Below are 17,611 nucleotides of genomic sequence, written 5' to 3' on the forward strand. Positions count from 1 at the left end.
GCTAGTGCTTGCTGTAGCTCCACCTCACATAACTTTTACCTACCTATAAGCTTAAATAGTCTTGATCACGAGGGTGTGAGATTGCTGAGCCCCCGTGACTCACAGATTCCTTCCAAAACCAGTTGCAGGTGCCGATGATACCGTGCAGGTGACGCAACCGAGCTCAAGGAGGAGCTCGATGAAGATCTTGTTTGTTGCGTTGTTCCGTTTCCAGTTGATCAGTAGTGGAGCCCAGTTGGGGCGGTCGGGGATCTGTAGCATTAGGGGTAGTCTTCTTTTATTTTGGTTCCGTAGTTGGACCTTGATTGTATCTGGATGATGTAATGTTTTATTCATGTATAGTGTGAAGTGGCGATTGTAAGCCAACCCTGTATCTCTTTCTTTTTCAGTACATGGGATGTGTAAAGATTACCCCTCTTGCGACATTGCCTTCAATACGGTTATGCCTCTAAGTCGTGCTCCGACACGTGGGAGATATAGCCACATCGAGGGTGTGACAAGTAGTTTTTGTTTTTTTTTCTGCATATTTGTTTTGTATTTGAGCCAGATTTATAGAAGAATCTTTAGCAGATACAAATGTCATCATGATACACATACCAATGGTTGCGAGACCACAACTGTAATCATAGCATAAACATACAAATAGTCTCATCATAATCATCATCCAACACAAAGTGGTATCTCGTCATCATCTCGAAAATAGCGATACATGCAAGTCTCGAATACTTGCAACTACAATGTCATCCATCTAAACAATGGTATATGTGAGAAGAGCTATCACTATGAGTGAGAGTGGAACTATGCAGTACATGAGGCGGTGGTTATGAGTCCTCTCGCGCTAGCGTGAACCTCAAGTAACTAGCTTCTCCTTCTTCTCTGCTTTTGAAGCCTTTACGGCTGGCGCCCGAGACCCCATTCACTCGCGCCTGACACTTAGGCCACTCGTTGTACACCCCCGGAACCTTCCCTTTGTACATGACATAGCACCGCCATCTTGCCATCAAGAAACTAGGTACCTGTTAGAGATGCATGTTCATCAAGAGGATGTACAATCATATGCAACAAAATATATTAGAGCAATACGAAAAAGAAAGGGTTAATTAGCAACTAGATGCAACATACAGTATGCAAACTAATTAACTAGAGGTACACAAGTCATCGTACCCAAACAAACATAGTAGCATTACGCAAGTTCGGCAGGGACCGTGGACATCACAAAGTTTCATCGTTACAGAAAGTATACAAGTTCAACTGACACATATCATCATCATCAGCATCGTAAATCACTAGAAGTTCCATCCTTCCATATCATCGAGGATGGACCCTAGCTTCTTGAACGGCGTGAGGTCTTGACGTTGCATGCCTATGCGAGTTCGGACGTCAGCTCGCGATATAGGGCCGTGGTGGAACATCCCCTTCTCATCGATGACTTCTTTCATGATGATCGTCGCAATGTCCCTTTGGATGCGAAAGAAGTCATCTCTAAGTTTATAATCCGCTTCTCCATGAGAGTCTAGCCACTTGTGGATATGTTCATCATTTCTGCTTGTCATGCGAAGCTTTTGGTGATGCGTGTTGAACTCAATCATGAGATGGAGGATGTAGAATCCATCCTTCTTGCTTGGTTTTGGGACATGGATGCAGCAGAAGTTAGTTTTATGCGCGAAACCCATCTTCTTGTTCCTTTGTTTCCTGATCTGCATGTGGCCACCTCTAATGCTGAAGCCTTAGAGAGCATCATCCAGAATATTCATTATGTGGGTGTAGTCCTTCTCGTAGTCTCTGGAAGGGTCGAAATACATGGCGTGGGAGACTCGCGGGTAAAGAACGATAAGGACGGCGCGCCCGTTGCTGCGGGGAGAAGATACCTCAAATTATTCCTCATATGAGCGAGAAGGAATGATTGAAATGTATGAAAGGGTTGTCTGGAACTGACTTACTTTGGATGATAAGGCAGGATGACAATTTCCTGGTCCTTATTCTGTACCATGAAGTTTTGGAGGTAGTCCCTAGCAGTTTCACGCTCAAAGTCGCCGAGACTCAAGAAAGACTCATGCATGTAGTACGGATCCGCCACACAAATTTGTGAGACTTCTTCTCTCTTCATGACGGAGCTCATATGTAGCGCAAAAAGGCGGACGATTGTAAAATCGGGCTACCTTGTCAGAAACGTCTCAAATATAGGGTCAAACCGCAGGAAGAACACCTCCGCGGGCCGTGTGTCGACGTAGCACTTCCCCTCAGGCACACAAGCCGCGTATGTTGGATATCCTGGATCCTTCGAGGCTAGTAGGCTTTTCTCAGTCGACAACACATGGTCGTGCAGTCTCCTAAGATCCCCTGATAGTGCCTCCAGCGGTTTCGACGGTAGCATCGGCTCGCCCGTGAGATGGACCATGGCCGCACCTTTCACGGGTACATGCTCTTCAGAATCCATCATCTGGCTGCTATGTGCCCTGGCTTGTTTGGAGGCAGCTATCTTCCCCGATCTCTTCCTCTCCTTTTTATTGGGCACACCTTCCAGACCCTTCCTTAACCCTTGCTCCAGTGTTCCCGGGCTAAGCACTGTACGGCCCTCGTCTAGTTGAGCCTGTGTTGAGGCGACATCTTCAGGCATGTCCTATGAGGATTTCATGAAGAGAGACTTTTTGCAATCCCTGCTACGACCTTCTTGCCCGGGCAGATCATCCATATCCTCATTAGCATGCTGATAGCCCGATTCGTCATATGGTTGGCTCATCATATCTATGTCACAGTCATACGCGTTTGTATTGAGGAAACCCATTGGGTCGACCTCCGTCTCTTCATCCATTATATGTTCTAAAGGACCGACTACATTAGCCAGTACTATTGCACCCCCTTCATCAAGTCGTTTGCCGCTCTCACCCGACACTACAGGAGCTGGTAATTGCGTAAGCGGGGTGGTGGTCTCCGCACATGGTTGTTGATATGTGGTTATTGGTGTGCTCTCGGCCGGCTCCAAACGAATAAGATTCTTCAGCCATAGCACCACCCAACCCTTGTAGTTTCCAATCTGCGGCGGGGTCTCGTCGTCCTCTCCCACAGGATATACTGGAGGAGGCAAATGCTCGTGGCCCTATTTCACACTGGACAAGCTAACCCTGAAGTGCCCAGCGGGGATCGGCTGGTTGTGGAACGTGGGTTGCCAGGGGTTCGTGCCTGACGACGACCGAGGTTGGGAGGGGTCGGGGTCGGGGCCGGGGCCGTGGGCGAGCGCCGAGGTCGGGGTAGGGGGCCGGAGCCGGCGCCGGGGTCGGGGTCGGGGGTCGTAGCCGGCGTCGGGCTCGGTCGGCGTCGGGGTCGGGGGCGAGCGCAGAGGAGCGGCAAGGGCTCCGACGGCGCGACGGGGGAAGGGAGAGTGGGGGGATTTGGGGGAAAGAGGCGGGATGAAGAGAGGAGTGGGGATTTTGGGGGTTAAGTGGGCATAGTAGTAGCGCGTTTAGGAAAAACGCGCTATAGCTACTCGAGGTAGCTATAGCGTTTTCCAGTAGAAACCGCTACTGCTACCTTGACTAGTTGTAGCTCTTTTTCAGTAAAGCACTACTGCTATAACCAACAGTTTTCCTTTTTATTTTCCTTTATTTTCTATCACCTTTTTTTTCCGAGAGCAGTGAACGAAGGGAAGGCGATATATATTGCATCATTTGACGGTTAAATATGTATACAAAATAGGAACATATATATTACATCATTGGACCCATGCATAATAATGGCTAAGTGTGTATACAAAATAGGAACATATATATATATTACATCATTTGACCGATAACATACGGTTCCTTAGCGTTGACGTTTTCGTTTTTGAGTCAGCTTCTTTCCTTCTTGTTCGTTGAAGAATAATTGAGCCCCTCATTGTGACTTTGCCTTTTCCATGGAGTACGATTTTTCTTAGGTAATGTAGTATTGATTCTTCTTTTGAAGTATACTTCATCATCATCGTCATCTTCCCTCATTGGGTTGCCGTACTGATCGTAGTATTCCTCGTTGGCGACTCCATCAATTCAAATGATGTTCCTTTTTCCTCCTCATGACAACACGGCTGGGATTGCGCGGGTCGGTTATGAAGAAGCATTGTGTCACGTGCTTAGCGTGTACCCATGGCTCATTTTTTGCGATAGCATTCACGGTAGCGCTCTTGGCGTCGGGTATAGTCATGGTAGTGAAATTCCGGTTCGCTCTTTCGACATTCTTAGCCCATCTGACACGGAACATCATCGTGTTGTGCAGTCCAGAGTAGTCAAGCTCCCAGATCTCCTCGACCCTTCCATAAAATCTTTCAGTTGCGCCGTTGTCGCTGCCGGTCATGCATTCCATCGTCACCCCTGAGTTCTGATCATCACTGTCCATATCTTTGGCCTCTGTGTAGAATGTGTATCCATTGATATCGTATGCCTGATAGGTTAGGAGGTTGGGCGAGGGGCCATGTGCTAAGGCGTATATGAGCAATCTGTCCTTACAGCCCTCCTCCGGGGGATTAGCGATAATATGCTCTTTGAACCAATGCAGGAAAGTGGAGTTGTGCTCTCTAGTAACTTCAGCATCCATCCTGCATACCCCCCGGTCACGATACTTCTTTGCGATAATTTCTTTATGCAGTGCCACGAAAGGATCTACCCCTTCGACGTCCTCAACATCATCATCCTCATCTTCAATTATCCACCGAGTATAGCCATCCATGAAACCAGTCATGAGCAGGTGCGCTTCGACACAACCTTCGTCATAGGGGTCGAGCCAAACTATTCTTTGCATCTTTGACACGGACATAAAACCTCTATCAGGTTATTTTCTTTCATGTCCTGCACCGCCGACCGCAACCACCTGTCCACCATCGTTCCACTGACCATCATGAACACCTGCACGGTAGTAATAAACAAATTGATTATAAAAATGCGTGGATGCATCAAAGTCATACAAAAATTCGGCATGACCTTCCCTAAAAATAGGACATATATAGATCTAGAGTTTGCCCGGAATTCGCCGAAATGGAAATAAATCTACATTTCGGCAAAACATAGGCAACTCGAAAGCACAATTTGGCGTCAACTCATGCCACACACACAATTTCCATCATATTTCCCAATTATTATATCACACACACATACACATATTTCCATTTTGCACAAGCATGAAATTTTAATCACCTCTAGCTACGAGATCGAGCACACGATGTGGATGATGCTGTAGGGAGATCAAAAGTGCACAAAGATCTTCTTGACAAAGAAAGATCTAGTTAGGGGGCAAATAGGTCACCTAACTAAATGCTACATCTACCTAGATAGCTAATTTGGGAGGAGAAAACTTCAACTAGTGGAGGAGGAAGGAAAAAAAGAAAGGAGATGCATTAATGGAGGTGGTGTAGTTAGCTAGGAGTAGTGAAGAGAGAGAAAGGTAGGTAGAAGAGGGAGAGTAATGGGGGGAGAAGTATTGAGGAAGAAGAAGAGTGAGAGAGGGAGGATGTGGGAGGTAGGGGAAAGGGAGGAGAGGAGATGGGGAGGGGGAGGTGGAAAAAGGTGGTGGGTGGTGCGTCTTAGCAGCAGCGCGGGAGCAAAAACGCGCTACTACTATGATCGTAGTAGCGGCGCGCTTTTCTATCACGCGCTACTGCTAAACGGGCCAACCATGTGGACAATTTCAAAATTAGCAGCAGCGGCGTGACTAAAAAGCACGCTACTAGTACTATGGCATTAGTAGTAGCGCGCTTCTTAACGCCGCGCTGCTGGTAAAGTTAGGTCATTGTGTACTGTCGGTGGATTTTTGTAGCAGCGTTGTTTGAACATCACGTGCTACTGCTAAATTTATATCAGTAGCACGCTTTCCCTAACTGCGTTGCTACTAATTAGCAGCAGCGCCTCTTTTTGTGCCGCGCTGCTGCTAAGATTCTGTGTATAATTTTTCCCTAGTAGTGATACCATGAGCCGACCTTCTGGGCCTTGGGCCTTATCATCTATTTGAGCCACCATCGGGGTCATCAGTGATTCGCCAGACCGGTGAATCGCCAGACCAGTGAGTCGCCATCCTTCAGGCGGGTTACCGATGAACCGCCAAGTCTCGGTCGGGTCATATATCCGCTCGGGTCATAACACAGGGTATATCCCCGACATTAGCCCCTAGTTTAATTCGGATTTATCCATGTTAAACTTATCCTGCAAAATAAACATAAGACCATATTTGACAGGTTGTGCTCCGGGTTAAAAGTTTTTTCTGAACCCAAACCTGATCATCCTTAAGTCCTTGTCACTTCCTCCTTGATACGTGTCCATGATCTCATAGCAAATCTCCTTTAGCAGATATGTTCAAACTTTGCTAATGCAAAACATCCGGGCACTTCTTCTGTAGCGACCCAATCCCAATGGACCATAGTCTTTGTGCTTATGTGTTATCCCTAGATCGGTATTGCTAACACACACTGTACTTGAGGATTTATAACAGAGTTTAATCACACACTTATTACATCTAGTGTCTCAAAAAGAGTACTTATTACAATAGTATGGCTGAAGGCCATGTAAATAAGATAACTTCGGAAGCTTCGAAGATAAATGAGTCCATCCAACTCCACAACAATACTGAGTACATGACAACAACCTATCGCACCTTACTCTTCGTCTGAAAATTCTGCAACATGATATGTTGCAGCCGTGTAGGTCAACACATGGAATATGCTGGTAAGATAACACTATAGAGCAATGAACAAATAACAGCTATCACTACATGCATATTTGGCCGGTGGAGGCTCTACGGTTATCATTTTCATAAAGCTATTTTTCCCTACAACAAAGGAATATATTTTATTTAACTACAAATTTTAAGTCAATATTGAGAAGGTTCCTCCAACTCAATCCCAAAATAATAATTATAACCCAACAATTTCATTAAGCAAAGTGATGAGATCAAATCAATAATACAAGTACTAGATACTCAAGATGTCCATAACCGGGGACACGGCTAACCATGATTAGTTTGTACCCTCCGTAGAGGTTTGCGCACTTTTCCCCACAAGACTCGACCACATCCATGATCGGAAGATCGAGACATAGTCTTTCTAAAGCATTAACTCTTTACTTTGGGTAGACAGTACCACCTACATCCTCTACATCTGCTAGCCTACCACTGAAAGAGGTCACACAACATACTCAACTATGCCAGAGCCCATAATGGCTTGTGGCTTCACATCGAAGTTTCCAGCATGAATAATATTATGACCCCTTTGAGCCTGGGTGGCAAACCATAGGATGATCACACGGGTACTCCAGGATATCCTAGGACAACACTGGATTGCTCTAGGTGCCCGCAACCAATCCACCCAGATGTGTATTAAAGTAGCCACCTTAAGTTTCCCTTAGTTATAAATGACTCTCACATCTTTCATGAAACTCACAAACCAAACCACGTCTACGAGCATAGCAAGGTAATGCAATCAAAACGCAGTGACACCCGGGGTTTGAATATATAAGACAATAGGTTCCTACCTCATCAACTACTTCCCAATGCCCACATGTTATCAAAGTCCTACTCATGCAATGTTTGAGGGTTGAAACTAATGCATAAAAACAGGGTAATAAAGGGATATGATCAAAGTGTTACTTGCCTTGCTGACGATCAGAAAACCCTAGTGATTCCTAGTAGCAAGCCTCGCACTCCGGAAACTCTATCGTGAACAAACAATATCATACATAAGCACTCAAGCATAAGATGCAAAGGTAAAACGAAAAGAAAAGATCTAACCACAAAGTTCAAGTGAAGAACTTCGATATGCAAAAAGAATCAATCGAATCGGAGTTACGAAACTCAAACTACGATAAAAAGAAGTTCGAATTCAAATATGCTTGAAACCAAATTTTAAATTTCTAAAATCATGTTCACGTTATTTATCTAGACAGAGGGGAACAAGATGAAGATTTTGGCGTTGGTTTCATAGGATTTGGATAAACGAGCAAAAAGTAGTGAGGGTTTAAAGATCAGGGACTAATTTGTAAGAAAACTATTCACAGATAGGTCCCTGGCCAAAAGTTAAATTAAAAAGAAATATCTAACGAACGGACGTTCTCTAATAGAAACTAACAAACGAATTCGTTCATTAACAGAGCTAAACGGGTGAACGTTTGCTAATAAACAAAATAAAATAAATAAAACCGATCTAATCTAAAAACCGAAAAAACAATAGAAACTGATCGGTTTTTTTACCGGTTCTCGATGTTTTGACCGGCGGCGAGAAAAACTAACGGCGGCGGATCGGCGAGGCGGGACGGCAGCTTCGGCGACGGCTAGCGGCGCCGCGGGCGGCGGAGGCGGGAGGTGGCGTCGGGAAGCGGCGGCGCGGCGAGGCAGGCGGCGGCGCAAGCGGCTGTGGCGGCACGGGCGGCGGGGCGGTGGTGCAGCGTGGGCGGCGGCGGCTTGATGGGGAGAGGGAGGGCGGCGACAGTGGCTATATAAGAGGGGGAGGGGGAGGTCCGGCTTGGGGGAGGGGTCGAGGCGGAGGCGGCGGCGGACTCCGCATCAGGCACGGCGGCAGCGGCCGTGGTCGGGCCGGTCTCCCGCTTGGAGGCGGACGAGCGAGGTCAGCCAGGGCGGGTAACAACCCAAACATAATATATTCTTATGCAATTATGGAAAATACTAGCATTAAGGCCATTCAAGCCTAAACATACTGGGAACTTTAAAGTTAAAAGCCATGGCAGGTTATCGAACCTCGCATATTCATATAACTAGGAAAACATACCTGTAGGATTGATTAATACTGCCGGCTTACACTGCCTTATCCAGTGAAGATAACAATCCAATGATTTATAAGTGCATGATTCCAATGGTGCAATTCAAAATATACCGACGACTTAACGTCCAAAGCTCAGGCGGGTTATCAAAACCTCCCATGTTCATTCAACAATTAAAAATATACCTGGAAGATTGGCTCAAATTGCCGGCTTACATCACCACTTCCAGTGAGGGTGTCCATCCCAAAGATTCATAAGCGCATAATTTCAATGGCGCGATCCAAATATATACTGGCGACTTAATATCCAAAGCCAGCCCAGGTTAATAAACACTGGTTAAATTCATATATGAACCATAAGGCATCATAGCCCTCATCGATTTTCAACCATGTATTAACATGTCACAAGAGATGAACCTCAAAAAATGTTCAAATCAAATATAAATCAAAAGACAAAAACAAGGCTTTCACAAGCTGCCAAACCTTCAAGTCAAGTGCTTTCAAAGGGCCGCATAGCCGCTGAGTTAAACCTTCATGCAACCTTATAAGCCGGGCCTCACATGACCAATCGTAGTTTTAACTTTGACAAGTTCAGGGTCTGTATAAGATTGACTGTCAAAAGTACGACGAGTCATTCCAGTCAATCTAGGCGGAGTGGTAGACTTAAAAAGGTAGGATAACCCGAGTTTTTAGGTGAATACACCTGGCTTCCAAGCCTATTACAAGGGTCATAAAAACTCTTGTCCATTGAACAAAGAGCCGACAAGTAATATTCCATTCCAGGCATACAAGCCAGATGAATAGGGTAATCATAGCTATGCTCAATGAGCAGGAAGCCCCCAAGTAATTTTTAACAAGATGAGCCCATAAAGCAGGATACCCATGTTTGAACCGCGCATCATGGCCGCAAGTTCTCTTTGCCAACCTTTAATTTTTCTAAGAACTTGAACTAGCGGGAGATGAATTCTTTTTGAACCAGAATATCAAACCGGATATTGAAATCTTCAAAGCTTGTGAGAAACAAATTTCCTTTGAGCCGGATTTTAAACCGGAGTTCTTCATTTTAAGCCGGAAATTTTCTGACAACCTTTAAATTTTCATCAATATGGCAGCAGACTCAGGGACCGGGTTATTTTCCCTCCAATGACCCGGAGATCTTGAATCTGGCAAAATTTTCTAAGTCATGTCATCATAGCCCCCGAGTCTTAAGACGACTCAAGGAGTTGTCTTGAGATTCTCCATGCTTGACCGTGATATAAACCGTATGAGTCATTCAACAGCTCAGTGATATAATAGTCCCTTTTGCAGTAGACAACTTGTCCTGCATTGGAGAACATCACAAGATAGAGTAATTGCTCTTTTTAAAGAAAGCAATATGTAATATAAAAAATATACTAGATGGATTTCACCTAATATGTTTGGCCAGAAATTATCCACCGCGTAGTTGATGATCACCATGGTGAAGCTGAAATCAATCACAGCCGAGTCGGCCGCGGGAGTAGACAGATGAGCCGGTCGCGGCGTTGTAAGCCAGTGCGGACGAGCGAGGCAATCACAAGCGCGGTAAACCATGCGGATGGGCGAGTCAACTACGGGCACGGACAGATGAGTCAGCCATGGCGTTTTAAACCAGTGCGGACAGGCGAGTCAACCGCAAGCTCGGTAAGCCATGCGGACGGCGAGTCAATCGCGGCCTCAGTCCCAGCCAGTTGACGTAGATCGAATTGCACGGGCGGCGGCTTACACACACCCGTTCAACAGCAAGCGAGTGCGGACGCCAGTGCATGATGATGCTAAAGTACACTCCATAGACACAACATAGCACCACCTTTGTAATGAACAATTGTCCTGTACATAAAAATATAGAGACCAAAGTAATCGTTCGCAGATGAATTACTATATACAGATGAAGTATATAAAATGGGTATCACCTGATGTGTCTTTCGGACAAAGTGACTACATAGAAATTTGATCAAATGATAGCACATCCAAAGAAATAACCATGCATCTATCCAGTTTTAAGGAATCCACGCCCCTCAAGCAATGCATTGAGCTTGGGTGTCCCTGTCAACGTTTCTTTTATGTAAACAGTACCCAATCGATTACTACTTCGTAACTGATCCTTAGCAAGTCGCAACGCCACACAGACGGCAGTAGCTCGGCGCGTCACAGAGCCAGCGACGCCCAAGGCAGTTACAATGCCAGTGGAGGGAGCGGCGGGAGATGCTCATCAGAAGGGGTAAGAGCAGCCAAGGCGATTTCACGGCAGGGGCGGCTTAGCAACTCGGAGTTGAGGCCCAGCACTGGCGGCTTAACACAGCGGAGGCGGAGAAGCGCCTAACAAAGCGGCTTACGGCGGAGCAACAACAAGAGGAGACACAAAGGCGGACGCGGTTTAACAACGCCGGCGAGTGGAGATGACCGAGGGACTGCAGTAATCGGTCACAGAGGAGTAGTGGCTTGATGGAAAAGGCGGCCATGCACTAGTGCTGTTGCATGACGACATTTAATGATTTTCTGAGTGTATTGTCCTCCCTCAAACACATTGTCACTTTGGCGGCAACTTTGATAGAACCGTAGACAATAATGCAAGGTCGTGATAGAGATTGTGGCAGACGGCTCAAGGTGTGGCGGCTTTGCAGTGGAATGACTCGACAGGCCGTGGAGGCAGCACCAGGCACATACGGCGGCTTGGAGTAGTAGAAGTGCTCCAGCGACGGCGGCTCTGCTGTATAAGTACACGACAGTTTCAGTCTCGTACACAAATTATAGGAACAACTCTTCTCTTGGCTGACGGCTGTGAAAATCCTGCTGACTCTGGGCAGGGGCAACGACATCAATGGCTTCTACCAGCTCCGTAAAATCAAGCGGCTATCTAGTGCGTGGCCGAGCAAAGGCGAGGCCGACCACGGAGGCAGCTTCTACATCACAATCTTTTCTTCTCTTTCTGACATTGAGTTGTACAAGTACCAGTACCGCCCAGCTCGTATTCTCTGCGTAATAATTCATTGCACGTGTTCTAGGTAAACTACAAAAAATATACTTCCGTGATGATACGTGTTTGTCACAGTAGGTCACGTTTTCTGTCATGCATGTACATCCATGACAATTTTATGACAGAATCAAGATAGTCATACCTGTGCTGTCGTAGAAGTGTTCCATGACATTACAAAAATTATCATCACGGAAGTGTCCACTTCCATGATGATAAATCGCGTGTCACGGAAGTGCTTTCATCAAGGGTGACCGACACGTGGCATCCACCATAACGGGTCGCCGTTAAGCTATCGGGTCCGATTTTGGATCTGATAACCCGCTCAGAGCTCGGACCAATGAGGATTTTCCACGTGTAAAATTCTCATTGGCCGGAGGAAACACGTGCTGGCTCACCGTTGGGACAGGTGTTATCTATTCATTGGACAGGAGGCGCCTATGATACGTCGACACATGGCACGGCCCAACAGAGGCCCATTCCGGTGAAAAGGCCAGGCCTGTCAGAATAAGCGGGCTGGCCCATTAGCGGCCTACTTGAGTCAGGCCCATTTACAAGCATGGCCCATACAAGTTACACTGAATCGGCCCACCAAAGGCCTATTCTACATTTGACAATTTCCAGCCCATCGTCAGCTTTAGCCCGTTAAAGGCCCGCTTCATCTTTGGGCCCAATTGCGGCCTGAGCTTCTTTCGGCCTGTTAGCGACCCATCGTCAGTTCCAGCCCATTAACGGCCCGGAACGTCTTTCGGCCCTTTCTCGGCCCATTCTGCAGTTGGGCCAATTCTAGCCCACCGTGACATTAGACCTGTAACTGGCCCATTAGGTAAATGGGCCAACTCCTAGCCCATTTTGTCTCTCGGCCTGTTAACGGCCCGCACAATAGTTGGGCCTTTGACTTTAGGTCCATTAGGCCCCACGTTCCGCAGGGCATCATTCCAGCCTAGCGCGACTTTCGGCTTGTTAAAAGCCTAGTTTGCAAATTGGGCCTCCTTTGCCCCATAACACTTTCGGCCGCTTACTGGCCGTAAAGTAAAATGGACGAGAAAAAATTGACATCTATTTCAGCCTGCTAAAGGCCCGGGGCCGTTTCCATTTATACAGCCCTATCGAGCTTTTGGCCTATTAATGGCCTGCTAAGAGCCGTTGTTATGGTGGGCCACATCATTTGGGATCCACTTAATATTATTTTGACCAGCCCAATTAAGGGCAGCTTTGATTACACACGTTTGTTCGTTTATATGGCGTCCAGGAAATGTTTGGGTGTGTGGGCCCCTGTTTCAGCGATATAGCAAATTCAAGAATTTTCCCATTCTTTACAATCGCATACACTGGACAAATAAAGCTCACACATCATGGACACGCATCAACAGAACTTACCATGTGAATTATAATCTCTTCAAAAAATAGGATTGGCTAGATTCAGATAGCAAATTTCAGTCTGCAAAATCTTCAATTCCTTCGTGGTTACCTCAGTGTCTTGTTTCATTTTTTTGACTCCTACATCTAATACCTGCATGTCCAGTCTCAACTTGTTGATTGTACGTTGAGAATCATGTGCACATTGTCTTTCCACCTCTAGTTGATTCTCGAGAACATCAGCACATTCCAATTCCAATCCATAATCATTCGTTAATGTCCATGCCGCACTGCTCGCAGATCTTTGTGTTGATGTCACTTCATCCTGAAATGTTTCTGTAAGTACACATGACTAGGGCAAAAATATAGTTATAGCAGTGAAATGAGCAAGACAGACTATTTTGTACATGGCAAAACAGGACTAACAATAATGTTACACGTGATGAAGCACAAGCAGGTGATATTTTAAAAATTATAAAAATGGTAGTCTGTGCAGCCTGCATACAGAAATCTCTCTTAGCTCACCAAAGGAGCATGATATTGGGGCCAAATCCAAAACACAGACAAGTTATAAATTTAGACAGCACGTTGCGTATAAGTAAGCAAGCAGTTGGCCATTCTGTAGCTCAATTAAAGTCTTAGGGAGCATAATGAACATGAGAGGGATTCATACAAACCTACTACAACAAGCAAAGCTATGCAATCATTAGCCTAGTATAAACTAGATTGTGAGTCTCATGCAGTAATAGTTGGTTAATAGACTTCAAAGCTTTAGACACACTTCGCCAGAGTAATTAAATGGTAAGGCCTTTAATTATGTCAAGTAATCTTTACCTAATAATAAAGAAAATTGGGTTTCTTTCGTCCGTCATGGCATTTTTCAGAAAATACCTCTATTTCAGAGAATTCAACCCGTAGTCCTGTTTTAAGTTAATATGAATCGTTATTTTCGTATTTTACACAAAAGCCCATATATTTTCTTGAAATCAACCCGCTGTCCGGATTTAAGTCACACCAGAACCGTTATTTTACATTTTTTGAAACCCCTCTGATGTTTTAGGTAATTCATCCGCTGATCATATTTAAATCAAACAAATGCTTTTTAAAATCATCCATATCTTTTAAACCGTAACTCCGATTTAAACATGTTATATATGAAATTTGATTAGAAAAATATGTAGAATATGAATATGAGATTATTTTTACCTGTTAAGTATTTTTAAATATTATTTTGGAATATATTTCAGTCAAACCAAATGATTTTCTAAATTATCTGTATCTTTTAAACCGTAACTTCGATTTTAACATATTATATATGAAATTTTATTAGAAAAATGTGTGCAATCTAAATATGATGTTAATTTTACCTGTTAAATATTTTTAAAATATTTTTATGGAAGCAAACTTATAATTTATAGCACAAGATTCATTTTTTTCATACCGGCGGCGATCCCGATTGCAAATAAACACCCCACTATAACCATATACGGAAAAGAAAACATCGATAACTACACATGCATACCTTTGAAAAATGTCGCAGGGGAAAACAACAGATTTCTCATCGCGAGAGTGAGATAAAGCGAGCGAGACAGAGAGAGAGGGAGAGAGAGAGAGGGAGAGGGAGGGGAGAGGAGAGAGAGACGCCTTAGGATTAACCATATTCAACACACGTTTTTTGTTATTTTGTGTGAACAATGAGGCCATCGCCGGCGAGGGTGAGAAGGAGGATAAGCGGCAACACACATATGATGCCTCGCAAAAATAAAGGAGATGGACCTATTATGGTTTTGAGTGATGGTTGTTGAGTTAAGAGCGTGTGTTATGTTTTCTCCCCCGTTGCAACGCACATGCTTTTTTGCTAGTAGTTATAACGTCACGTTAGTTCCGATAACGTCACGTTTGGGAGGATCCGTTCGACAACGTCCGTTTGTCTTCGTCGTGGACTCGTTCTTCTTCCTTGCGGGATCTCAGGCAATATGACCATACCCTCGAAATCACTTCTATCTTTGCTTGCTAGTTGCTCGCTCTCTTGCTATGCCTATGCTGCGATACCTACCACTTGCCTATCATGCCTCCCATATTGCCATGTCAAACCTCTAACCCACCTTGTCCTAGCAAACCGTTGTTTGGCTATGTTACCGCTTTGCTCAACCCCTCTTATAGCGTTGCTAGTTGCATGTGAAGATTGGAGTTTGTTCCTTGTTGGAACATGGATATTTGTTGGGATATCACAATATCTCTTATTTAATTAATGCATCTATATACTTGGTAAAGGGTGGAAGGCTCGGCCTTATGCCTGGTGTTTTGTTCCACTCTTGCCGCCCTAGTTTCCGTCATACCGGTGTTATGTTCCTTGATTTTGCGTTCCTTACACGGTTGGTGTCGGGACCCCGATTCTAAGTCACACCGATCTAGCATGTAACACCTCATATCACTTTGCGGCCTCACGCACGGTATCCCCACGGGTGTCGCCTTACCATGGCCTGGGACCGTTTGCGCCTTTTGGCTCATGTATATGATAGTGTCGCTAGCATCCATATGACAGAGAACCCGGGCCGACATGGCTAGTCGTGAACCCAAAGTGGCACAGACCTATGGAGACAGGCATACATGAATCACATCGAGCATGTCGATCAACAGCGTATGAATCCGGGCTGTAGCACTGGGCTAACAGGACTCCGGAAGTCACCGCGTGACATTTCCCCAAAGGGACAGACATAGGAACGAAGTGGAACACAAGCCGGCCAGTCAAGTGTTCTGAGCAGTAATGCTGGGCTAGCAGGACTCCGGTGAACCGGGCTGTAGCGGACTACTATGGCTCAAGGAAGCACTAGACTACATTTCCCCATAAGAGAGGCTGCCAAGGACAAACAACTAGATTGTCGGATCCCACACATAGCAATACACGTCACACGTACGCATAACATGCAAGTATGTGCTGTACAACATGGCATCACAACATAACGCAAACTCATATAGGTAAAGGCTCAGAAGAGCCACATAACATTGAATACAAACAGGGGTCACATGACCCATCATTCAGAGCATACAAGCAACGGAAGCATTACATGTCTGAGTACAGACAACTACAAAAGAAAAGGGCTGAGAAGCCTGACTATCTACAAGACCCTCCCAAGGGTACAAGATCGTAGCTGAGGTAACAAGCTACTCGTCGAAGTCCAGGCGGAACTACTAGAAAGACAGATGTCTCATCTGCAAAACATAAATAAAGCAAACGTGAGTACAAAGGTACTTAGAAAGACTTACATCAGATCCTATCGTACATGCATTGTATCAAGAAGGTAATGTGGGGTTTAGTTGCAGCAAGCCAGCTTTGACTCAGTGGCTATCCTATTCTACGACAACGAGAAACTTCTTTGAGGTGAGGCAGCGCACACGAGTCCACTAATCACCACATCAATACACCACTATGGATTCATCCCCGTCTCTCCACGAGAAAGCCATTCATAGCACTCACACTTGTCTTGAGCATTTTAGAGTATCCACTTAAAGTTGTCTATGTACCACGTAAGCACCCAAGAAGTCCATAACCGAGGACACTGCTATTCGAATAGATCATGATAACCCTGCAGGGGTGTACTTCTTCACACACGCTCTCACCACTTATCACCATGTACACGTCATGTATCTCGGCATCCTTCAAGAGGAAGCCTGGCGAGGGTGTCGGCCACGACCTGACTAACCACGCAAGACTCTAGTCCAGGTTTATCGCCTATTCGGGTTCCATCCGCAAGGAGATCCGGCCGGGGTGTCGCTCACGGCCCCAAACGATGTGAGCAGGGTTCCCAAGCCCACCATCCGGGTGCCACTTGGTACACCGTGCCACCTGTGCCTAGTCTGTCCCGAGCCCACCCTGCCGGGTGCCACTCGGTAGAAAAATAGCACTACCTACAAACACCATAAACTAGTTGCGACTCCTGGACAGAGATCAAGTTGATTAATAAGTCGAGAGAGCTTGGAGCGCCCGGAGCCCAATGTGTGGTAGTAGCTAGTCATTGGACAACTTACACAGAACTCAGTTCTTAAGGACGGTTCCAATGAGACAACCCACCATGTACTCCTACATGGCCTCTCACCGCTACCTTTACCAATTCGTGTTCACACACTTAATCCTCAGCATTAGAACATAGCATAACACTCCAATCCATTCCCAATGAATCAGACCTGACACAACTCTAAGCAATAGCAGGCAAGGCATGGCAAGAACACAACATGGCTCAAGCAACTCCTACACATGCTAGTGGGTTTCAACTATTTACTGTGGCAATGACATGTCATGCAGAGGAATGGGTTCAACTACCGCAGCATAAAGTAGCGGTTGAATCGTTGTTGTCCTAATGCAATAAAAGAGAGCAGGAGCGAGAGAGTGGGATTGTATCGGAATGAACAAGGGGGTTTGCTTGCCTGGTAGATCAACAGGGGGGCACTGCTCCTCAGACAGGTACTCTCGAACACTCTCCGGAGCAGGACCTATCGGGAAGGAACGGTGTCGGAAAATGAAACACAAGCAT

Source organism: Triticum urartu, chromosome 7A (genome assembly GCF_056163025.1).
Source record: "Triticum urartu cultivar PI428250 chromosome 7A, HENAU_Tu73, whole genome shotgun sequence".
NCBI lineage: Eukaryota > Viridiplantae > Streptophyta > Magnoliopsida > Poales > Poaceae > Triticum > Triticum urartu.